Source organism: Chelonia mydas, chromosome 2 (assembly GCF_015237465.2).
Source record: "Chelonia mydas isolate rCheMyd1 chromosome 2, rCheMyd1.pri.v2, whole genome shotgun sequence".
Lineage (NCBI taxonomy): Eukaryota > Metazoa > Chordata > Testudines > Cheloniidae > Chelonia > Chelonia mydas.
The window spans coordinates 11430206-11455320 of NC_057850.1; positions in this window are offsets into that span (position 1 = coordinate 11430206).

A 25115-nucleotide genomic window follows, 5' to 3' on the forward strand; every position below is an offset into this window, starting at 1 on the left:
CTGCCTGGCTCTTACATGGGAAATCTGGACAGCAGGCAGACCCCTTCCTGTGGAAAATGAGCTTCAATGACCCCTGCCTGTGGAAAATGGTGGCAATTTGCAATATTGTCCCTAGTCGCTTGCAGTAGTCTCCTTAAAAAACTGCCTAGACCCTTTGCCCCATCTTGAGTGCGCCCTCCCCTGGCCAAATTCACCATGTTTAGGGCATTCGCTGAGCTGTGTGCTAGCCAAGGGACAGTGAGAAACTGATTTGTATTTTAAAAGAGGTGTATTTTACTATCATGATTCGATGCTGTGAGTGCACTAACAATCATGCTTCTGTTTGTTTCTTGTGCTTCAGCAGCAGTGGCCTTCAGGGGAACCCCCTACACACTAGTGGAGCGCCTCTGCCAGATAAGGAAGTCACTGAGGACAAGCAAGGAGGACATGTTTAGAGAGGTGCTCCAATCCTCAGATGCAGAAAAACAAGAACACAGGGTGTGGAGAGAGACTGTAAATGAAAATCGGACTAGACAGGCAGGACAGGAAGGAGAGTCAGGAGCATATTTTAAAGGGCCAGGGGTTGAGGATAAAAGTGATGGAGGAGCAAACAAAGATGTTGAAGTGCCTTATCGCGCTGCAGGCAGAATACATACGTGCTCCCCCTCCCCTGCAGCCGATACTGAACTGCTTGGTATGCTCTCCCCAAACTCCTCCCATGCATTCCTTGCATCTTCCCAGCTCATCTCAGTACCCCATTCGCTCCACCACAGCTTCCAAAATGATAGTTGGAGTTACACACAGCTATGAGAGCCTACATCAAGACACTGCCCTGCACTCTTATCTCCCTTTCCACCAAATGTTTTATGTGTGTGGTTAATTGGTATTTAGAATCATAGAATCATAGAATCATAGAATATCAGGGTTGGAAGGGACCCCAGAAGGTCATCTAGTCCAACCCCCTGCTCAAAGCAGGACCAAGTCCCAGTTAAATCATCCCAGCCAGGGCTTTGTCAAGCCTGACCTTAAAAACCTCTAAGGAAGGAGATTCTACCACCTCCCTAGGTAACGCATTCCAGTGTTTCACCACCCTCTTAGTGAAAAAGTTTTTCCTAATATCCAATCTAAACCTCCCCCATTGCAACTTGAGACCATTACTCCTCGTTCTGTCATCTGCTACCATTGAGAACAGTCTAGAGCCATCCTCTTTGGAACCCCCTTTCAGGTAGTTGAAAGCAGCTATCAAATCCCCCCTCATTCTTCTCTTCTGCAGACTAAACAATCCCAGCTCCCTCAGCCTCTCCTCATAACTCATGTGCTCTAGACCCCTAATCATTTTTGTTGCCCTCCGCTGGACTCTTTCCAATTTATCCACATCCTTCTTGTAGTGTGGGGCCCAAAACTGGACACAGTACTCCAGATGAGGCCTCACCAGTGTCGAATAGAGGGGAACGATCACGTCCCTCGATCTGCTCGCTATGCCCCTACTTATACATCCCAAAATGCCATTGGCCTTCTTGGCAACAAGGGCACACTGCTGACTCATATCCAGCTTCTCGTCTACTGTCACCCCTAGGTCCTTTTCCGCAGAACTGCTGCCTAGCCATTCGGTCCCTAGTCTGTATTATGATTTAATAAAAACATACTCTCTGAAAGATAATCAATCTTTGTCTCCTACATACAGTGGTTGCTGCTGGAATTAATACACAGTGGCAGTTGGAACTATTGAGGACTACAAATCACGGTTGGGAAGCTATCATCAAAATTTTCATGGACAGCGGCAAGTTAACAAAGCATGGCAGAGTGATGTATAGAAAGACACATTACTGGAGCTCATTGTCAAAATGGTACCTCAAAGCCTCCCTGATTTGAATACCACCTCCCCCCCACCTCCCATTGTGCCCCTCTAATGGCCCTGGTATCTGGCTGCTCAAAATCAGCAGCCAGGTGATCCACCTCCACACTCCACCCCGGGGGGAAATTCTTACCCTTAGCCTCACAAATATTATGCAGCACACAGCAGGCCTCTATGACCATGGGAATATTTTCCTCATTTAAGTCTAACCTGCCATAAAGGCAGCATCAGTGCACTTTTAATCTGCCAAACACACATTCAATGGTCATTCTGTACCTGCTCAGCCTATTGTTGAAGTGCTCCTTGCTGCCGAGGGTAAGCAGAGGCACCTCCTGCATTCTTGTGGCTTCAGACTGGGTACCTATGCTGCTCAGCTGTATGCCACTTTGGTTCCTGCACAAATGATTGCTGATTGGTGTGGGAAAGTGTCCTACAAGGGGGGAAGGAACAAAGCAGTTCTGCCAAGGAACCTTCAGCAGAGGATTGGCGAGTACCTCCAGGAAAGTTTCCTAGAGATCTCTCTGGAGGATTCCCATGAAATCTCAGTGTGTATTAACACACTATTCTGCCCCACTGCATAGCTGCACAGGGGAACGTGAAGCACATGCAGACACGGCTAGTTTTGTACATTTCTAACTCTTAACCCACTTCTAGCATATAACAAAGCAAAGGACAGCTCTACTTCTCATAACTGAGCAGCATTAACTCAGAAAGATCGCTTAATCCCTTGTGCAGGAGGTCAGACTAGATGATCATAATGGTCCCTTCTGACCTAAATATCTATGAATCTATGAATCTATGAAACAGAGCTCCCTTCTCCTGCATCATGCACACCAGAGACGGAGTGCTGGGACTGGCTTGAACCCTTCTGGGTCGAAAAAAGGTCCTGGCTCGGCATGGTACCAGACGACCCTGTTGCCGGTCCCATCTCATCCACCACTCCATCGTTGGGGTTGAGTCCGCTGTTGGCTATCTTCAGCCTTCCCACCCCAAGTATCCACAGGGCTCTTGGTGGTGGAGGTGGGGTCGCCACTGATTATTGCATCTAGCTCCTTATAGAAGTGGCAGGTCTTCAGCACCAGAGCAATGGTTTTGACTCCCTTGACTTCTGGTACACATGCCTCAGCTCCTTTATCTTCACATGGCACTGATGCGTGTCCCATTCATAGCCCTTATCCAACATGCCACAAGAAATCAGACTGTAGGTATCAAAGATCCTATGGCTGGAGTGGACCTGGGACTGTACCGCCTCCTCTCCCCACAAAGCCAGCAGATCCACAACTCAGTTGTGCTCAAGCGGGAGAGCATTTGCTGCATGGAGTCGCCATGGTCAGCTGGAAAGATGCGATGTGAGCTCTTGACAATGAGCAAACAGGAAGTGGAGTTTCAAAAATCCGCAGGCCTTTAAAAAGGGAGATGGGCAGATGCCTGTGTACCTGGATGCAGGGCAGTGGATTTCGAACTGCTGACCAGAGCAGTCAGGATGGGCATTGTGGGACGCTTCCTGGAGGGCATTTACAGCAACATAACCAAGCACGGTGTCTACGCTGATACTTCGTTGATACAATGTTGCCGCAAAAAGCTCTACACCTCTCATCAAGGTGGTTTTATTTTGTCAGCAAAGCAGGAAAGTTTTGTCGGTGGAAGGAGTATTGTAATGTATACCCCCACTGTTTTTGTCAACAAAAGTTGACTTTTGTCGACAAAACGCTGCCATGTAGACAAGGCCTTAGATAAAGGAACAAAGAGAGAAAGGAAAGCAAGATGATTCCTACAGCAGCATAGAGCCCTGGCTTTAGCCAGTATGGACTATGTCTTAACCTTTGCTGCCCTATGCTAAGCTAAGGACTTCCTGGTGTTGTATTCCAGTTGACTAATAAATCCTACTCTGTTTTGAAAAGGCTGCATGGAGTTGCTGCAGTTACTTGCTGATATGCATTGGTCCCTGTAGAGGATAAAAGTCTCTGAACAGGAATCTATCTCAATGGGACTCGCTGGTGAGAAACAGGAGTGCTGGAGCTCAAGTCTCAGCCAAGGAGGTGTTGGGGCCATGTGGCCTATCCTTGTGGAAAAGTGTGACCCGTGTGGGGTCTGACACACTGCAGGAGTTCAAGGGGGAACAGGCTGAGGGGAAAGTGTTGTGGGGGAGAGGAACACTAGCATCTGGGGCAATAGGCTCAAGGGGTGACTGGGCCACAGTGGGGAACTTTTGCATCTTTCTTTTGAGCTCCACTTCTCAGGCTGTTCTTCTCTGAGCCCCTGGGTTGTCCTTTCTTACCTTCCTGCCAGCATGGGCATGAGCAGCTGGCTGCTGCCAATGCCGCCTCCGCCACTTAGTGAGTTCATACTGTCTGCAGGGAGGTGGGGATTGTACGTGGTGCGCAGCAGAGACGTACTCTGTGACCTGAGTGTCCAAGCTATAGCTGTCCTTATTGGCTTGGAGTGTCTGCAGGGGAAGCCCTGCTTGGTCCCTGCAGCCATGCTTGCTCCTGCGGGGAAGTTGTAGCTGGAGCTGGAACAAGCTCACAAGTAGAGATGCGTGAAATTCAGAATTTCTGTCCTAAGGAATATGCCAACATTTCAACACTTGCTTTTGTCCCATCTCCCATCATGCACACAGAGTCATGTGTGGTCTTTTAGGAAGTCTGTTCCCTATGAGAGAATGGGGGCCTGAACTACAACTCCCATAAGGCAATGTACTAATAAGCCATGTAGTCTAATGTTTTACTGAACTGATTCAAAACAAAATATTTCAGGTCAGGTCAATAAAGCCAGATACTTTGATTTGGGTTGTGTCTACCTGACATGAATTACTTCTTTTGGGTTTTTTTTCCTTCCCTGATGGAAAATCAGATATTGCTGGCAAAATCAAAAATTTCCCATGGGCAAACTTTAGTTTTGCAGAATCTTGATATTCCCTGGGAAAATCATTTTAACAGAAAACTCCCAACCAGCTCTACTCACAAGGGAATCTCATGGTTGATTCTAGATAGCTACTTGCTATCTCTTACTTTTATTTCAATTTAAAACCATGATCAACATTTCAGGCTCTAACTGGACAATGCTGAGGCCCATAGGCCCAGACATCCAGTTCAGCCTCTGTTTTATATTCCTCTCTAGGTGTGGCATAGAAAACCCACATGAAAGGATTAATTATAAAAGGCTGAAGTTTCTCACCTGAGAAGGAATTGAGCAGGATGGGACTTCTGTCTGAATTCCTGAAACTAACTTAACCCACCAGCCTGCTGTCAGATGGCCTACTTTTATTCCTTAACATGTACCCCCTACATGCCCTATGTCCAGTGGTAAAAACTTCCATTTCCTAGCACTGCAGGGTTGTGAGATATTGGACTTCAAACTAACTGGTGCATGATTGAGTCTTGCTCATCCTAGGCTCATTGAAATTTTAAGTGGGCAATTCCACGCTTGTGAAAGAAACATTTTTATAGCCGGCTGTTTTTTTTTTTTGGGTGGGGCATTTGTTTGAAGCTGCAAGTTTGGAAATTTAGAAATGATCTTGGTGGAGATTAGTTAGTGGTCAGAGTGGAGGTGAGGTGACTTACCACCAGGCTATCATCACCAAATATGTGGGATAAGGAGATCTCGTGTGTGTGTCTAGAGGTGGTGGGTTTTCTTCAGACCGTTACAATGTCATTGACATTTTGGAAGACCCCATTACTCACAAGCAGCCCTTACCCTCGTACTTTGTATATGCCATCCATCTTGCGAAGACCTATTCTCAAATTGAATGAGAAAGTTAGAAAATATTTCATGGGTACTGCACTTATGTGAATCCTGGTTACCTTAATTACCATCTGTCCAGCTATATCAGGTGATAGGAGAGAAAAATTAGTAATAATTAGAAGGTTTTTTAAAAATATTGGTAAGATCCTCCTTTGAGTTATAATGCTGTGATATTACAGACCAGTATCTTGCATTTTACCAGACTAGAAGACTGTGAGTGCAGAGAGTAGGAATCACTGCTCTCAACAGGATACATCATCTATTTATAGCCTTACCGGTTCAGAAAATACTGGACTTTAACATTAGTCTAAGGCTAAATATTGTCAGTTCTAGATCTTGGGCCAATAGAATACTGTGTCCCTGCTTTGACCCATTCCATGTTTGGGGGGGGGGGGGGAAGAGATTTTTTTTTGAGGCAGGTTCTTTTAATTTTTAAAGGGTGGGGCTGCTTGAATACATAAGTATGGGATGTTATCCTGGTAAACACGGATTAGTACATTGCTGCTAACTCGCACAACTTGATCACAAGTCAAGTGATTTTTGATTTTCTGGAAAGCCCCAACTGCCGGACTCAATAGCAGATCCATGAGACTCTTAGCTTGAATTAAAAAAAAGTAAGTTGTTGGCCTTTGTGGTGGCAGAGAAAAGCTTGGAGAGGTGAAATAAGTGCACCCTACAGGCTCAGAAACCAGAAGGTAAATAAAACAATCCAAAAACTGTTCTTTTGAAAGACACCTAAGATTTTCTGGAACCCCCTGATTTCTGGATTCTTGTGGTCAACAAGGTCCCACACCAAAGGCTCTCAAGCAAAATAAGCTGTCATGGGACAAAGGGTAGGGTCCTTTCATAGATCACTAATTGGTTAAAAGACAGAAGACAAAGGGTAGGAATAAATGATCAGTTTGCACAGTGGAGAGAGGTAAATAACTGGGTCCCCAAGGAACTGCACTGGGACCTCTGCTGTTCAACATATTCATAAACTATAAATGATCTGGAAAAGGTGGTTAACAGGTAGGTGGCAAAATTTGCAGATGATGCAAAATTACTCTAGATAGTTAAGTCCAAAGCTCAGTGTGAAAAGTTATAAAGGGATCTCACTAAACTGGATGACTGAGCAACAAAATTGCAGATGAAATTCAATGTTGATAAGTGCAAAGTAATGCACATTGGAAAACATAGCATCAGTTATACATACAAAATGATGGGGTTTAAGTTAGCTATTACCACTCAAGAGATCTTGGAGTCATCATGGGTAGTTCTCTGAAAACATCTGCTCAATGTGTAGTGGCAGTCAAAAAAGCTAACAATGTTAGGAACCACTAGGAAAGGGATAGATAATAGGACAGAAAATATCATGATGCCACTATATAAATCCATTGTACGCCCACACCTTGAATACTCTGTGCAGTTCTGGTCACCTCATCTCAAAAAAGATATATTAGAATTAGAAAAGGTACAGAAAAGGTCAACAAAAATCATTAAGGGGTATGGAACAGCTTCTATATGAGGAGAGATTAAAAAGATCGGTACTGTTCATCTTAGAAAACAGATGACTAAGGGGAGATATAATAGAGGTCTATAAAATCATGACTGGTGTGGAGAAAGTGAAGAGGGAAGTGTTATTCCCCCTTCACATAACAACTGAACTAGGGTTCACCCAATGAAATTAATAGGCAGCAGGTTTAAAATAAACATAAGGAAGTATTTCTTCCCACAATGCATAGTTAACCTGTGGAATTCATTGCCAGGAAATGATGTGAAGGCCCAAAGTATTACTGGGTTTAAAAAAGAATTAGATAAGTTAATGAAGGATAGCCATTGATGAACGTATTAGCCATGATGGTCAGGGACGCAAGCCTGTGCTCTGGGTGTCCCTACACCTCTGACTGCCAAAAGCTGAGCTTGGACAACAGGGGATGGATCGCTCAATAATTGGCCTTTTCTGTTCACTCCCACTGAAGCAGCTGGCGGCACTGGTTACTGGTGCAAGTCAGGATGCTGGGACAGATGGTTGTTCTTATATTCTTATGACAATACTGATAGTGGACTAAATGCAAGCCTATCCTATTAGTTATTAATACCACCACAATGTGTATCCATCTAGGCTTTGGTTTCTACCTCCTTCAGGCAGTAAAAGACATCAGACTTTAAAACGGCATTACAAATAAAGACACACAGCTCGATAGTACAGTGTGTGTGTGTTCGTTCATTTGTTCGTTCCATGGAAGAGCCAAAGAATTCCAGGTACTGAAGTAATGATTTGCCCTCAGATGGATGTACAATATTATCCTAAAAGTTGTATTCATTGAGAGAGTTTTCAGATAATATATCCTGAAATTCTCGGAAGTTTTTATTTTTCCATGCACAAAAAGTAAACTGACACTGTTTTTAGACTAGAACGGCTGAATAATACAGAACAAAAGGCAAAATCTCCAAAGGAGCACAGACAGTGTGTGACAATTGTGACAGGGTTGGGCCAGATGGCTACAGGAGAGTAATAGAAGGCAGATATATATTAGCCCCAGGTTAAGTAGGTCCCTTTTCCCTGGGTAAGGTAACAGGGAAGGTTCCAGAACAATCAGGAACCTTCTGGAGACAATTAAGACAGACAGGCTGATTAGAACACCTGCAGCCAATCAAGAAGATGCTAGAATCAATTAAGGCAGGCTAATCGGGCACCTGGGTTTAAAAAGGAGCTCACCTCAGTTTGTGGTGCGCGTGTAAGGAGCTGGGAGCAAGAGGCGCTAGGAGCTGACAGTGAGAATGCGGACTGTTGGAGGACTGAGGTGTACAAGCATTATCAGACACCAGGAGGAAGGTCCTATGGTGAGGATAAAGAAGGTGTTGGGAGGAGGCCATGGGGAAGTAGCCCAGGGAGTTGTAGCTGTCGCACAGCTGTTCCAGGAGGCACTCTAGATAGCTGCATTCCACAGGGACCTGGGCTGGAACCCGGAGTAGAGGGCGGGCCCGGGTTCCCCCCAAACCTCCCAACTCCTGGTCAGACACAGGAGGAGTTGACCTGGACTGTGGGTTCACGAAAACGGCCAAACTGAGGGCTGCCATGAAGCTCCAAGGCGAGCAAATCCGCCAATAAGCGCAAGACCCACCAAGGTAGAGGAGGAACTTTGTTACACAATCCTCTGACAATCTGTACTGAACTCTAAGAACAAAATGGCTGCTTAATGTGCCCACCAGGGCGAATGCTTAGAAACTTAAAGATGCAGTGCAAAGAAAATAGAAGGCATCACTGGTTCCTAGTCACACAGCCCAGTTATACTGTTCAGCCCTTGAATAATCTTTATTTGGGAAATGTTCCTGTCTGTAAACCTCCAGTCACTGCAGCTGAAAAAAAAACAAACACACCTCCAGTCACTACAGCTGTAGCTCACGAAAGCTTATGCTCAAGTAAATTGGTTAGTCTCTAAGGTGCCACTAGTCCTCCTTTTCTTTTTGCGAATACAGACTAACACAGCTGCTACTCTGCAGCTGAAGTGTTTAGCAGTTGATAGATCAACTTTTGCTCTAGTAGTTGGCTTGCGATTTCTAAATAGTCATGGCATGTTTAGTCATGTATTGATTCTTGCATTTAGTTAATTGCTATAAATGACATAACTGCATTGGTCTTCATGATAATATATTGACTTATATTGCAATTTTTGCCTGTAGCAGAGCTGACCTCAGATGTGTGCAAGTCACATCTCTGAATCACACAGTGGTGCTCGCTGATATTAGTAATATTACGTTTTTAATCTACTCTGATAACAAGTCTGTCTAAATTAGTTCAGCCCCATGTGGGGAGGGGAGCTTGGGCGAGTGGCTCAGGCCAGCCCGAAGGGCTGTGGCAGGGAGGGCTAGCCCCATGCAGTGTCCTATTTTCCCTTGGGGAAATATGGTCACCCTAATTATCTAGACCATCTCTGGCAGGTGTTTGTCTAACCTGCTCTTAAAAATCTCCAGTGACGGAGATTCCACAACCTCCCTAGGCAATTTATTCCAGTGTTTAACCACCCTGACAGATCATTTTGAATTTTAAACCTGTCCTCCAAAATCACTTGCAAGCCATCCCAGCTTGTATTGTCCACAGACTTTATATGTGGACTCTTTATGCCATTATCTAAATCACTGATGAAGATATTGAACAGAACTGGACCCAGAACTGATCCCTGTGGGACCTCACTTGATATGCCCTTCCAGCTTGACTGTGAACCATTGATAACTACTCTCTGGGAATGGTTTTCCAACCAATCATGTACCCACTTATAGTAGCTCCATCTAGGTTGTATTTCCCTAGTTTGTTTATGCCCATGCGTGACAGTATCAAAAGCCTTACTAAAGTCAAGATATACCACATCAAACACTTTCACCTATCCACAAGGCTTGTTACCCTGTCAAAGAAAGCTATTAGGTTGTTTTGACATGATTTGTTCTTGACAAATCCATCCTGACTGTTACTTATCACTTTATTATCTTCTAGGTGTTTGCAAATTGATTGCTTAATTATTTGCTCATTGTCTTTCTGGGTACTCAAGTTAAGCTGACTGGTCTGTAATTCCCCAGATTGTCATTATTTCCTTTTTTATAAATGGGTACTATATTTGCTCGTTTCCAGTCCTCTGGAATCTCTGCTGTCTTCCATGAGTTTTTGAAGATAATCACTAATGGATCAGATACCTCCACAGTTAGCTCTTTGAGTATTCTAGGATGTGTTTCATCAGGTCCTGTTGACTTGAAGACATCTAACTTGTCTATCTAATTTTAACTTGTTCTTTCCCTATGTTAGGCCTTGTCTACACTACGAAATTAGGTCGAATTTATAGAAATCGGTTTTGTATAAAGCGTTTTTATACAGTCAATTGTGTGTGTCCCCACACAAATGCTTTAAGTGCATGTAGTTGGCGGAGTGTGTCCACAGTACCGAGGCAACCGTCCAGTTCCGGAGCGTTGCACTGTGGGTAGCTATCCCACAGTTTCCGCAGTCTCTGCCGCCCATTTGAATTCTGGGTAGAAATCCCAGTGCCCGATGGGGCTAAAACATTGTCACGGGTGATTCTGGGTACATATCATCAGGCCCCCGTTCCCTCCCTCCCTCTGTGAAAGCAACGGCAGACAGTCATTTCACGCCTTTTTTCCTGGGTTACCCATTCAGACCCCATACCATGGCAAGCATGGAGCCCGCTCAGCTAACTGTCACTGTATGTCTCCTGGGTGCTGGCAGACGTGGTACTGCATTGCTACACAGCAGCAGTTAATTGCCTTTTGGCAGCAGACAGTGCAGTATGACTGGTAGCCGTCGTCGACGTAGTCCAGGGTGCTTTTTTAACTGACCTCAATAAGGTCAGGGGTGCCTGGGCAAACATGGGAGTGACTCAGCCAGCTCATTTCCCTTTTAAGTTTCGTCTCATGGCGATTCAGTCCTACCGGCAGTGCACTGTCTTTTAATCAGCAGCCAGGAGAAGATAATGGCCAGCAGTCATACTGCACCGTCTTCTGCCGAGCACCCAGGAGATGACGATGGCTAGCGGTTGTACTGCACAGTCTGCTGCCAGCAAGATGTATAAAGATATCTGAAGTGGCTCAAAAGAAGAAATAGACCAGATTTGTTTTGTATTCGTTTTCTCCTCCCTTCCTCTGTGAAATCAACGGCCTGCTAAACCCAGTTTTAAGTTCTATCCTTGAGGTTTTGAGTTCTATCCTTGAGGGGGCCATTCTGTTTCTCGCAAAGCCACCCCCTGTGTTGATTTTAATTCCCTGTAAGCCAACCCTGTAAGCCATGTTGTCAGTCACCCCTCCCTCCGTCAGAGCAACGGCAAACAATCATTTCACGCCTTTTCCCTGGATTGCCTGAGCAGGAGCAGACACCATAGCACAGCAAGCATGGAGCCCGTTCAGCTCACCGCAGCAGTTATGACCATTGTAAACACCTCGTGCATTATCACGCAGTGTATGCAGAACCAGCACCTGAAAAACCAGGCGAGGAGGTGACAGCAGCGCAGTGATGAGGACATGAACACATTTTTCTCTAAAATCACGTTCCCCCGCAATTTGGAGATCATGGTGTTAATGGGGCAGGCTCATGCTGTGGAACACCGATTGTGGGCCTGGAAAACAAGCACAGAGTGGTGGGACCGCATAGTGTTGCAGGTCTGGGATGATTCCCAGTGGCTCCAGAACTTTCGCATGCATAAGGGCACTTTCATGGAACTTTGTGACTTGCTTTCCCCTGCCCTGAAGCACAAGAATACCAAGATGAGAGCAGCCCTCACAGTTCACAAGCGAGTGGCAATAGCCCTGTGGAAGCTTGCAATGCCAGACAGCTACCGGTCAGTCGGTAATCAATTTGGAATGGGCTAATCTACTGTGGGGGTTGCTGTGATGCAAGTAGCCAACACAATCATTGAGCTGCTGCTATCAAAGGTAGTGACTCTGGGAAATGTGCAGGTCATACTAGATGGCTTTGCTGCAATGGGATTCCCTACTGTGGTGGGGCTATAGACGGAACGCATATCCCTATCTTGGGACCGGACCACCAGGGAATTCAGTACGTAAACCGCAAGGGGTACTTTTCAATGGTGCCGTAAACACTGGTGGATCACAAGGGACATTTCACCAACATCAATGTGGGATGGCCGGGAAAGGTTCATGACATTCGCGTCTTCAGGAACTCTGGTTTGTTTAAATGGCTGCAGGAAGGGATTTACTTCCCAGACCAGAAAATAACTGTTGGGGATGTTGAAATTCCTATAGTTATCCTTGGGGACCCAGCCCTCCCCTTAATGCACTGGCTCATGAAGCCATACGCAGGTACCCTGGACAGTAGTAAGGAGCTGTTCAACTATAGGCTGAGCAAGTGCAGAATGATGCTAGAGTGTGCATTTGGACGTTTAAAGGGTCGCTGGCGCAGTTTACTGACTCGCTCAGACCTCAGTGAAACCAATATTCCCAATGTTATTGCTGCTTGCTGTGTGCTCCACAATCTCTGTGAGAGTTAGGGGGAGACGTTTATGGCGGGGTGGGAGGTTGAGGCAAATCACCTGGCCGCTGAATACACGCAGCCAGACACCAGGGCGGTTAGAAGAGCACAGCAGGAAGTGGCGCGCATAAGAGAAGCTTTGAAAACCAGTTTCATGACTGGCCAGGGTACTGTGAGACACTTCTGTTTGTTTCTCCTTGATGAAAACCCACCCCCTTGGTTGCCTCTAAATTCCCTGTAAGCCACCCGCCCTCCGCCCTTTGATCACAGTTTACTTGCAAAGGAAATAAAGTCACTATCATTTAAAAACATGTATTCTTTATTAATTGATTATAAAAATAGGGAGATAACTCACAAGGTAGCCCAGGTGGGGTGTGGGAGGAGGGTAGGAGGGAAGGAAAAGGCCACTTTAAAACTTGTTGAATGCCAGCCTTCTGTTGCTTGGGCTGTCCACTGGGCTGGAGTGGTTGGGTGCCCGGAGCCTCCCACCCCGCTTTCTTGGGTGTCTGGGTGAGGAGGCTATGGAACTTGGGGAGGATTGAGGGCAGTTAAGCAGGGGCTGCAGCGGCAGTCTATGATCCTGCTGCCGTTCATGAACCTCCACCAGACCCCGGAGCATGTCCATTTGATCCCGCAGTAGTCCCAGCATTGCCTCCTGACTCCTCTGATCTTCCTGCCACCACCTTTCCTCATGTTCATCGGCCACAGTCCTGTACTCTGCTATTGTGTCCCTCCACACGTTCTCCTGAGCTCTGTCAGTGCCGGACGACTGCATGAGCTCAGAGAACATGTCATCGCGCGTGCGTTTTTTTCGCCATCTTATCTGAGGTAGCCTTTGGGATGGAGGGGGAAGGCTTGAAACATTTGCAGCTGCTGGAGGAAAAAAAGGGAGTCAAGTATTTAAAAAGATACATTTTACAGAACAATGGCTATACTGTTTCACGGTAAACAGTGCTAGTCATATTACATAGCACATGTGATTTTGGTACAAGGTCACATTTTGCATCTTATATTTGCGGCTTTGGTGTTAGAGATCACACACGCAATGCCGGGCAACAGAATTCAGCTTGCAGGCGGCCATGGTAAGCCATAGTCTTTCAGCTTCTGCAACCTTCATAACAGCAGCCCACTCCTTTCCCATACCAAGCAAAGCACGTTGAGTTGGCCATTTAGTGCTGCAGTTTTCCTGTTAACGTGCAGCAGCAGAAACCAAACTAACCCCCTCCCCCAATCCAATTCTCTGGGATGATCGCTTTTCCCATCCCTCCACCGCCTGGCTGGTATCAGGGAAGATCCCTGCTAGCCAAACGCGAACAGCTCAGCGCCAATGCCCCTGCCCCCATCCCCCAACGTGGCTAACTGTGGGGAGGATTTCTTTTCAGCCACAGGCAAACAGCCCAGTAGGAACGGGCACCTCTGAATGTCCCCTTAATCAAATTCCCCTATTTCAACCAGGTTACCATGAACGATAACACTCTCCTGAGCATAACACAGAGAGATAAAGAACGGATGTTGCTTGAATGCCAGCAAACACTGGGACCATACGCTGTCAGGCTTTGTCATGCAATGATACTAGATTACTTCCTACTAGCATGGCGTGGTAAAGTGTACTACCATGGAGGATGGAATAAGGCTGATCTCCCCAGAAACCTTCTGCAAAGGCTTTTAGCGTACCTCCTGGAGAGCTTCATGTCTCCATGTCAGGAGATGTCCCTGGAGGATTTCCGCGCAATCCCCAGACACGTTAACAGACTTTTCCAATAGCAGTACTGGCCACGAATGCATCCCAAGTCCTCAGGGCTACTTAATCATTAAAAAACGCTTGCTTTTATAATATGTATTATATTTAAAAAGGTACACTCACCAGAGGTCCCTTCTCCGGCTTCGTTGGGTTGGGAGGGTATTTCAGTCAGGGTGATAAAAAGATCCTGGCTGTCGGGGAGAAGGATGTGCTGTGTGCTCTCCCCAAGCTCATCCTCCTCTTCCTCATCTGCAAAATCCTCAACCATGGTGGAGAGTACCCCATCATCGGAGTCTATGGACAGGGGTGAGGTAGTGGTGGCTGCCTCCCCTAGAATTGCATGCAGCTCAGGGTAGAAGCGGCATGTCTGGGGCTCTGTCCCAGAGTGTCCGTTTGATTCTTTGGTTTTCTGGTACGCTTGACTGAGCTCCTTAAGTTTCACGCAGCACTGTGTTGTGTCCCTGATGTAGCCTCTGCCCCTCGTGGCCTCTGAGATTTTTTGAAATGTTTTGGCATTTCGTCTTTTGGAATGTAGTTCTGATAGCACGGATTCCTTTTCCCATACAGCGATCAGATCCAGTACCTCCCGTTTGGTCCATGCTGGAGCTCTTTTTCGATTCTGGGACTGCATGGTCACCTGTGCTGATGAGCTCGCCTGGCCAAACAGGAAATGAGATTCAAAAGTTCCCGGGGCTTTTCCTGTAAACCTGGCCAGTGCAGCCGAGTTCAGAGTGTTGTCCAGAGCGGTCACAATGGTGCACTGTGGGACAGCTCCCAGAGGCCAATACCTTCGAATTGCGTCCACACTAACCCTAATTCGAAAAGGTAATGTTGATTTCAGCGCTAATCCCCTCGTTGGGGAGGAGTATAGAAATTGGTTTTAAGAGCCCTTTATGTCAAAAAAATGGCTTCGTTGTGTGGATGGGTGCAGGGTTAATTCGGATTTAACGCTGCTAAATGCGACAGAAACTCGTAGTGTAGACCAGGCCTTAGTCTCAGATCCTACCTCATTTTCAACGATGCATCCGATGAAGTGAGCTGTAGCTCACGAAAGCTTATGCTCAAATAAATTTGTTAGTCTCTAAGGTGCCACAAGTACTCCTTTTCTTTTTGCGAATACAGACTAACACGGCTGCTACTCTGAAACCTTGCTTCTAATGTATTTCTCGTTACCTCTTATGTCTCTAGCTAGTTTAATCTCGTTTTGTGCCTTGGCCTTTTTAATTTTGTCCCTACATACTTGTGTTATTTGTTTATATTCATCCTTTTTAATTTGACATTTCCACTTTTTAAAGGATTATTTTTTGAGTTTCAGATAATTGAAGATCTCCTGGGTAACCCAGGGTGGTCCCTTGCCAAACTTCCTATCTTTTCTATACAGTGGGATAGTTTGCTCGTGTCCTTAATAATTTCTCTTTGAAAAATATTCTGATTGCTTGTCCTGTCATATGTAAGGCAGAGCTGTCCATAGCATTTTCTCTTGCCAGATCTGTGAAGTGTTTTGCCACCTAGATCAGGACGTTGTGATATTACAGGCTAATATCTTGTTTCCTACCAGATTTTTAGACAGGTCGTGTTCTGCTGATATTGCAAAGTATTCCTTGACTCACAGAAGAGCTCAAATAATGTAAGTCTTGAATAAAGTTACAGCAAAACTATATTCTGCAGAAATCACAGTATAAAATATCCACAGTCAATAAAATGTGCAGTCCTGTGTAGATGTGGTGGTCAGGAATGGAATCAGAATCCTATGTTCATCTGAAAGTGGAAGGGGAATTTAGATAGGCATAATCTAACTCCCCAATTAGCAGATGACCACGCCCTGCAACGAGCATTAATTCTGGAATGCTCTTCACAGTTGTAATAACGTCAGTATCGCTTCCTTTTGGCAGCAGTGCTCCAAGGGGTGCAGTGGACTAGTCGGAGCAGGAGAGAGGAATCTGGGACACGTGGGTATCATTTCCAGCTCTGTCGCTGAAGTGCTCTGTAGAAACTCACTTGACTTCTCTGTGCTTTACCTGCCTATGTAATGGATGTAGCAATACTTACCTGCCTTACAGGGGTGTGGAGACTTTTGGTTTTTGTAAAGTCCTTTGAATCCTAAGAAAAGATGCTGTATAAATAGGGGGTGGGAGGATTCGATTTTTGTCTGTAAATGTTGGTAAAGGTTGATCTAATCATATACATGCACAAACCAACGAAAAGCTATTTCCAACAATAGTAGCAGGGATTAACAGATAGGCACAGTAAGAAAATGCAGGTTGAAAACTTGTTAGAGTTTGATTTCAGGATATTTATTTTGACATGTGATGTTGACAGTTTGTGTTTTTAACAGTTATAAAGTGCTACTCTTTGAATCTCAACATCTGTCATCATTAAATAATTATTGTCTGGTCCCCATAAGTTCCTGCAACTATGAAAATTTAAATTGACCAAAAAAAGCTTAAGTCCCATAATTTGGCATAACAGTGAAAATTTAAATCAATAACAATTGAAAATAATGCTTAAAATAAATATTGATATTATCCAGTGAAAGTATAAAAAGAATTATTGAATTCTGCCAATAAATGCTATTATTGATAGTATGTATTTTCACTGTTTCCAGTTTGACTCAATTGGAACTATGTATGCAAATATAGGACTGGAACCTTAATCCAAGTGCAGAGAACCAAACTGTAGACAACCCATAGATGGTAGATCCCAGATTCTCTTGTGGCCTGAGACATATTGGATAGATATTTTTTCTCTAGCAGCATTAAACATAGATGAGTAATTCTTATAGACTTTAAAAATAGCCCAGGCAAAGAACTACCATCTGCACAACGAATATTGTTATAACCATCGCATCTTGAAATTGCCTAGCCTCCTTTAAAGTGGTCCTTGTTCCAGCAATTTGAGCTTACTGTAATGATAATTATGGTAACATTGCCACCCCTGCTGGGGTGAGGAGATCAGAACGGGCGAGTATTAAATTACTCCTTGAGGTGACTTGAATCTCGACAAAAATATGTTTTCCATAGCTATTTTAGGTGCTGGCTGAGCATTTCTCTGAACACGCACTGCCTTTGCTCAGCAGCATGGTGGCTTTTTATCACCGCTCTCTCCCAGCACAAGATTGTTTTCTTTATTAATGATGGAGATGCCTCAGCTTGCCCTCTCAAGAGCTTCATTTGCAACTTGCCAGGAGACCTCTGACTTGGTCTGTTGGTGCAGTAGGCCCTCCTCTTTAGATGGAGAGGGAGGACCAGAGATAGGAGAGAGGCAGCTTGTGCTTCCCCATCCAGGGCCTAATGAGCCCGCAAGCATATGGAAGGGCTGCCCTGACATGCCCCCATTACAATGATCCCATATTGATAAGATGCAGGAAGGTTGAGAGTGAAGGAATTTATGGATTCAATTCCAGGTGCTGGTGAGGGCTTGTGCTGCTGCCTCTAACTCCTCTAGCCTGCCCCTTTCCCGGTCCTGTCTCACTTGTTCTTCTTCCCTCCGGGCTTCTCATCCCAGTCCTAATTCCCCCCTCCATCCAGGCTCTTCATCAGAGTCCCAGACTCCTCCTTCCTCCCCTCCCCCTCCTCTGCTTCTGGTCCCCTGGGCTTTCCTGTCATGCTACTGCCTGGGCTCTGTGCTAACGCCACAGCGGCCCTGGACAGCCAGAAGGAACAATTTCAGGGAATGTTCTGCTCAGCCCCTTTGGACATGGTTTGGAGCATGCTACGTGCATGCAGAAGCTTAGCACAAGTTAGCTGCCACATGTAATATACTCCTGCTGAGTGTATGTGAATGGCAATTTTTTCAATGCTTATAACAGCCAAAAGTGTCTGCAAAAGGCCCATCTCTGCCATGCAAGCCACCCGTTGCAAAATGTCAGGTCCCTGCTTCAAAGCTTCGAGGTGCTGGAGCTTCGCAATTCAAAGGCCGCTAGAATGTTTTAACGTGGGCAAAGTGTGTTGTCTCATTCTCGGAAACAGCTAAACCGTTTTTGCTGAAACTTTGCACAAGAAGCCTTTGCTTGAGGCAGATGCTCAGTATGGAAACTTTCAGCCCAAACACTTAAAATGTGGCAAAGTTTCATAAGCAACTAAAAACAGGGTCTTAGAAGGGGACATGCCAGATAATCTTTAACTTCAGGTGGTGCTCCCAGTTCGGCGTTTAATACACGAATCAGTCCTTAAGAGCAGAAAGCAAAGGCAAATATGGTTGAAATGGCAGCCCAGACTGATCATTTTTAATAGACATAGGCAGTGAATTCCTTAATCAAAGCATGTAATTAAAAAAAAAAAAGTTCTAGCTCCCATTGTCTGCTGCTAACGAGGTCAAGTAACTTAGTACTGATCTTAATGGAAGGTTGGGAGCACAGGACAGTGAAAGACGACTGAGACAGGCAAAATATGCTCAGGCCAAATACGTCAGAACCGTGAACACATTCACTTTCTGCCTGCAGAGCTTTGCTTGTTTTCCTCTGGCAAAAACTGCCTTTTTGCTTCAAGCGCAGCTTGTGGGTCATTGAAGATGATTGAGAGCCGGGGAAGGGATGAAGATTGAAGGGCAAATTCTGCTGCTTGTGATTCACTTTTATGTGTGGAAACCGAATTTAACGGTTGTAACCACAGTTACAGGGATACAATCAGATCTGAGGGGAGTTTGCAAAGGTTTGCAGTTTAGGAGCCTAAAGATGCAGGAAGGCGTCTAGTGGAGTTTTCATAGGCACAGGTTTGGTTCCTAATTCCCATTGACTTCCTGCTGATCCCACCCGCCTTCTGTCTTGCATCTTTTGGCCCTCTAATACTTTGGTAAATCCTGTCTCTTGGCTACACTAACTCTTAACCATGTAGTCACCAGGGGCCAGATCCACAGAGGGACTTAGGCACCTAAACCCCAGTTTTAGACACCACTGTGATCCACAGAAACCCTGCTCAGCTGAATTGTGCTTGGTACCTACATTTTCCCTGTAAAAATTCCCTAAGCACCTAAGTTTATGCCTCTGGCTTTGCACGCTGCTCACTCACTCTTGGTGCCCAGATGTGTACCTCCCACCTATGCTCCATGCACCGAGGGAAGATAGATTGAGATGTGACTGTCTCATCATGGGGCCCAATCTGGTGGGCGTTCTCATAGGCCACCTACCTGACTGGGTCTCATGTGACATGTGGGAGCAGGGATGGTGCCCACCTTGTAACTTTTAGTCCAGTGGTTAGAACACTCACCTGGGATCCCCAGCTTTCATTCCCTCCTCTGCCTGAGAGGGAGACAGGACTTGAACAGGGGTCTCCCACGTGAGTGCTCTAACCACTGAGCTAAGGGAAATTCTGATGTGGGGCTCCCTCAATCTGTCCCGTTGAAGCTGTTTCACTTTGGAGAAATACTTAGCCATTGGAGCAGGGTGTCTGGGCCCTAAGTCTCCCACCAAGCTACTAAGGCGTTTCCAGCCGCTATCTTTCTGGCCCAATGGCTCTTTCATTATCTAATCCAAAGAGGAGCAGCCTCCACAGGACCCCACACCACACGATTCCATAGCCCAGTGGTTAGAGCACTCTTCTGTGGGAAGCCTCTGTTCAAATCCTGTCTCCCCCTCAGGTAGAGGGGGGAATTGAACCTGGGTCTCCCACATCCCAGGTGAGTGCTATAACCAGTTGGCTAAAAGTTTTATGCGGGGGCAAGTGGTGATGGCACCATGATAATGATGAGGAGAAAGAGGCAAAATGAGGCCTAAGCCACCTGACTCCAGGAGAAGGATTCCTGGCTATGGATTGCAAGCAGAGATAGGCCTAAACCCAGGCTTCAGGAAAGCATCTATCTTTGCGAGGGTCCTGGCTTAGGACATACCAGTGAGGGGTATCTTCCAGTGGCTAACTTAGGCGACTCCTCACCTAGGGTGTTGGTTTTTGTGGATTGGAGTCTAACTGCCCATCTTTCCCCATGCATTGTATAGGGAGTCCAAGCCCCTAACTCAGGGTTCGTGGATCCAAGTGATGATTCTAGGCACCTAAAAGTTAGATATTGTGATGCTGAGCGTTGCAACACCTAAGTCCCTTTGTGGATCTGGGCCCAGGTTCCTGGGCTTGGATATAGTTATAGTGCAAATTCAGGCACTGTTACTTGTGGTCACTTCCTCAGCACAGCCCACTTCCCAGAACAGCCCATGTTAACTCCTCCTAGACACTCATTCTCCCGAGCTGCTCATTCCTCCCTTTTTTGTCACGTCACACCTGGATTACTACAACACCCTTCTCTGTGTCCCCTCAGTGTTTGCTGTCCTCTCCTCTTACAGCCCGCACAAGGAGTCGGAACCTCAGATACAAATACTCCCAGAGTTTGGCAGACTTTGAATCTGAGTCCAGATATAGACTTTACAACCTGGACCCATCTTTTGTTGTTACCGCTGAGTGCGGTGTGATATATATTGGGAACAGTGCATTATCTAATTGAACTGTTGTTTTTCAGGTGTTTCTCCCCTTCTGCAGCATCCATAAGGTACAATTCAATGAATTGATTCTAAACAATATATTTTATGGTTACTTAGAAAAGTTAACAGATCACTTACAAATATTAATTCCAAGCAAACTGGGTTTTGTTTTTTAAAAAAGTAATTTCATAAAGGAAAGTAAATATCCAGAAAAGAAGTTAGAAACATTTTGGGTGAATAATTTTACATAGCCTTGTCTTAAGATTTAGTTGCTGATTTACCAAACAGTACAGGAAATATTGTGCAGGTAGTGCAGTATGAATGAGTGATGTGAATTCCATACATTTACACACACACGTGATACATCAGACAAACTCAGATATGCAGAATAATGTATGAGACTCTCGTGTGCCTTACACACAGTGAGCTTAAATATCGGTTTTGTGTCTCACCCAATTCTGTATTAAAAGAAACGGTTTTCTAATTCTGTCTCTGTTGTGACCAGATGACATCCTCCGTCCCCATAATAAAAGCAGCCATTCCACTCATTAAGCACCAGGAAGCAATCCTAGACAGCACTTAATTGAGTGCTTCTTAAAGAAAAAGTTGAGTCAGCAGCTCTGAACTGTAAAGATTTATAATTTGGTTTCACCTATTAGTTTACCACCGAGAGATGCTTGGGCCAGTGAAGAGAGATGAAAGGGTAACCTTGAATATTGTAATGAAGACATTGATTATCTCAGTGGTGATGGGACTGCATATAGTTTCTACAAAGAGTTGTCTTCAAAGCTAGTATTTAAGTTCTTCTTGCATGTGTAGCAGTCATCAGTTCTTGCAGTATTATCTCACATGCTCTCTCACAAGAATACTGCATGGACCACTGATTTATCATGAGCTACACTCTTGATATGAAATCATTTGCATCGACTTTTGAGAACAGAAGGGACCACTAAAATCCTCTAATCCAACCTCTACCATGACATAGGTTATCCACTGTCATCCAGAAATTCCTGCATAGAACTCAGTAAACTGAGGTTGAGTTACAGCACCCCTCTTGGAAAGAGATCTGGGTCTAAATAGAGATTCCAAGTGATGGGGACCCTGCCACTTTCCTTGGTAATCTATTCTGGTAATTAATTACCCTCATTCTTGAAAATTGTGCACCTTATTTCCAGTATGCCTTCCTAACTTCTCTTACTGGGTGTTGGTTCTTCTTATGCCCTTCTCTATTGGATTAACGAACCCTGTATCAGATACCCTCTTCCTGTTCAGGGACTTATTGACCATGATCAAGTGGCCTCTTACCCTTCTCTTCAATAAGCTAGATCAAACTCCTGCAGCATTTCATTGTGAGGCATATTTTCCAGACCATAAACCATTCTTGTCACTCTCTACTGAATCATTTTGAATTTCTTCAAAGCATGAACACCAGAACTGGGCATAGTATTCCAGTAATAGTCTCACTAATGTCTTATACGAAATGCAATATTGCCTCCTTCCTATTTCTACTCAGTATTTCTCTGTTTATAAATTTTGCCTGGTTGGGAGAGTGTGTAATGAGATGCACTAATGTTATTGGTTTAACAAAGGTATTAAATTGTGCCACTTGCAAAGACATAAATAGGAAGACACATTCTTCCCCTATTCCCCTCTGCAGCTTGCCAGGAACAATTTTGCTGTAAATATGCATGTCAATATGAATCTGTATTTTCTGTTTGAAAATGCTTGCTTTACAGACAAGAACTGGAAATACAGAGGATTGGTGTGTGTGTTTAAATTCCTCACAGCAAGGTTCCTGCCATGGTTGGGACCTGTCAGAAAATTCATCGCACTTGTCTCATGACAAAAATAAAATTAATATGAAACAATAACACCCTACTTCATGAGAATGAAAGATCAAACAGAATTTGTTTTAAATTCCTTCATTGTTATTTAGTAGAATTCCACACCTTGACTGCACACTCTTTCTTGACAGCGTAAAAAACTACTTTATGCATTTATGTCCAGTCCCTTCTTACTCTTCATCTCTTTTTCTTATTATGAAGAATTGTCAGGTGTGCTGTCTTCCAGATGCTAAGATACGGGATGTGGACCTGAGGTTGAAAAGGATCCTAAAGGGAGAGGGAAAGAATCCCCTAATTATCCTTCATGTGGGAACAAATGATACCGGTAGATTCTCGCTTGAATGTATTAAGGGAGACTATGCTAGGCTGGGGAAGACGCTTAAGGAAATCGAGGCTCAGGTGATCTTTAGTGGGATACTGCCTGTTCCTAGAGAAGGGCAACAAAGGTGTGACAAGATTATGACTATCAACAGATGGCTCAGGCAGTGGTGCTATAAGGAGGGCTTTGGGATGTATGGCCACTGGGAGGCATTCATGGACAGAAGACAGTTCTCTCGGGATGGACTTCATCTGAGTAGGAAAGGAAATAGACTTCTAGGATGGAGGCTGGCACAACTGATTAAGAGAGCTTTAAACTAGGAATTTGGGGGAGATGGTTGGGAGATGTCCAGGTAATCTCCATGCCAGATTTTGGAATTGAGAGGGAAGAAAACGAAGTAAGAAAGGTTACAGCCATGGGTAAGAGAATGTATATAAGGAGGAAGGGCAGTGTGGATACCAGTCTAATAGGTCATACCGGCTGTAGAATGACCATGCCTAATCAGGTAAAGAATGTGAGCGAGGCCAAACAGCAAAAATTAAGATGTTTGTACACCAATGTGAGGAGCCTAGGTAACAAAATGGAGGAACTAGAGCTACTGGTGCAGGAAGTGAAACCGGATATTATAGGGATAACAGAAACATGGTGAAATAGTAGTCATGACTGGACTACAGGTATTGAAGGGTATGCGCCCTTTAGGAAAGACAGAAATAAAGGTAAAGGTGGCAGAGTAGCACTGTATATCAATGATGAGGTAGAACGTAAAGAAATAAGAAGCGATGGAATGGATAAGACAGAGTCCGTCTGGGCAAAAATTACATTGGGGAAGAAAACTACTAGAGCCTCCCCTGGGATAGTGCTTGGGGTGTGCTATAGACTGCCGGGATCTAATATGGATATGGATAGAGCCCTCGTTAATGTTTTTAATGAAGTAAATACTAATGGAAACTGCGTGATCATGGGGAGACTTTAACTTCCCAGATATAGACTGGAGGATGGAGTGCTAGTAATAATAAGAGGGCTCAGATTTTCCTAGATGTGATAGCTGATGGATTCCTTCATCAAGTAGTTGCTGAACCGACAAGAGGGGATGCCATTTTAGATTTGGTTTTGGTGAGTAGTGAGGACCTCATAGAAGAAATGGTTGTAGGGGACAACCTTGGTTCGAGTGATCATGACTAATTCAGTTCAAACTGAATGGAAGGATAAACAAAAATAAATCGGCGACTAGGGTTTTTGATATCAAAAGGGCTGACTTTCAAATATTAAGGAAATTAGTTAGGGAAGTAGATTGGACTGAAGAACTTATGGATCTAAAGGCAGAGTAGGCCTGGGATTACTTCAAGTCAAAGCTGCAGAAGCTATCGGAAGCCTGCATCCCAAGAGAGGGGAAAAAATTCATAGGCAGGAGTTGTAGACCAAGCTGGATGAGCAAGCATCTCAGAGAGGTGATTAAGAAAAAGCAGAAAGCCTACAGGGAGTGGAAGAGGGAAGGGATCAGCAAGGAAAACTACCTTGTTGAGGTCAGAACATGTAGGGATAAAGTGAGACAGGCTAAAAGTCAAGTAGAGTTGGACCTTGCAAAGGGAATTAAAACCAATACTAAAAGGTTCTATAGCCATATAAATAAGAAGAAAACAAAAAAAGAAGAAGTGGGACCACTAAACACTGAGGATGGAGTGGAGGTTAAGGATAATCTAGGCATGGCCCAATATCTAAACAAATACTTTGCCTCAGTCTATAATGAGGCTAATGAGGATCTTAGGGATAATGGTAGCATGACAAATGGGAATGAGGATATGGAGGTAGATATTACCATATCTGAGGTAGAAGCGAAACTCAAACAGCTTAATGGGACTAAATCAGGGGACCCAGATAATCTTCATCCAAGAATATTAAAGGAATTGGCACATGAAATTGCAAGCCCATTAGCAAGAATTTTTAATGAATCTGTAAACTCAGGGGTTGTACCGTCTGACTGGAGAATTAGTAACATAGTTCCTATTTTTAAGAAAGGAAAAAAAAGTGATCCGGGAAACTACAGGCCTGTTAGTTTGACATCTGTAGTATGCAAGGTCCTGGAAAAAATTTTGAAGGAGAGAGTACTTAAGGACATTGAGGTCAATGGTAAATGGGACAAAATACAACATGGTTTTACAAAAGGTAGATCGTGCCAAACCAACCTGATCTCTTTCTTCGAGAAAGTAACAGATTTTTTAGACAAAGGAAATGCAGTGGATCTAATTTACCTAGATTTCAG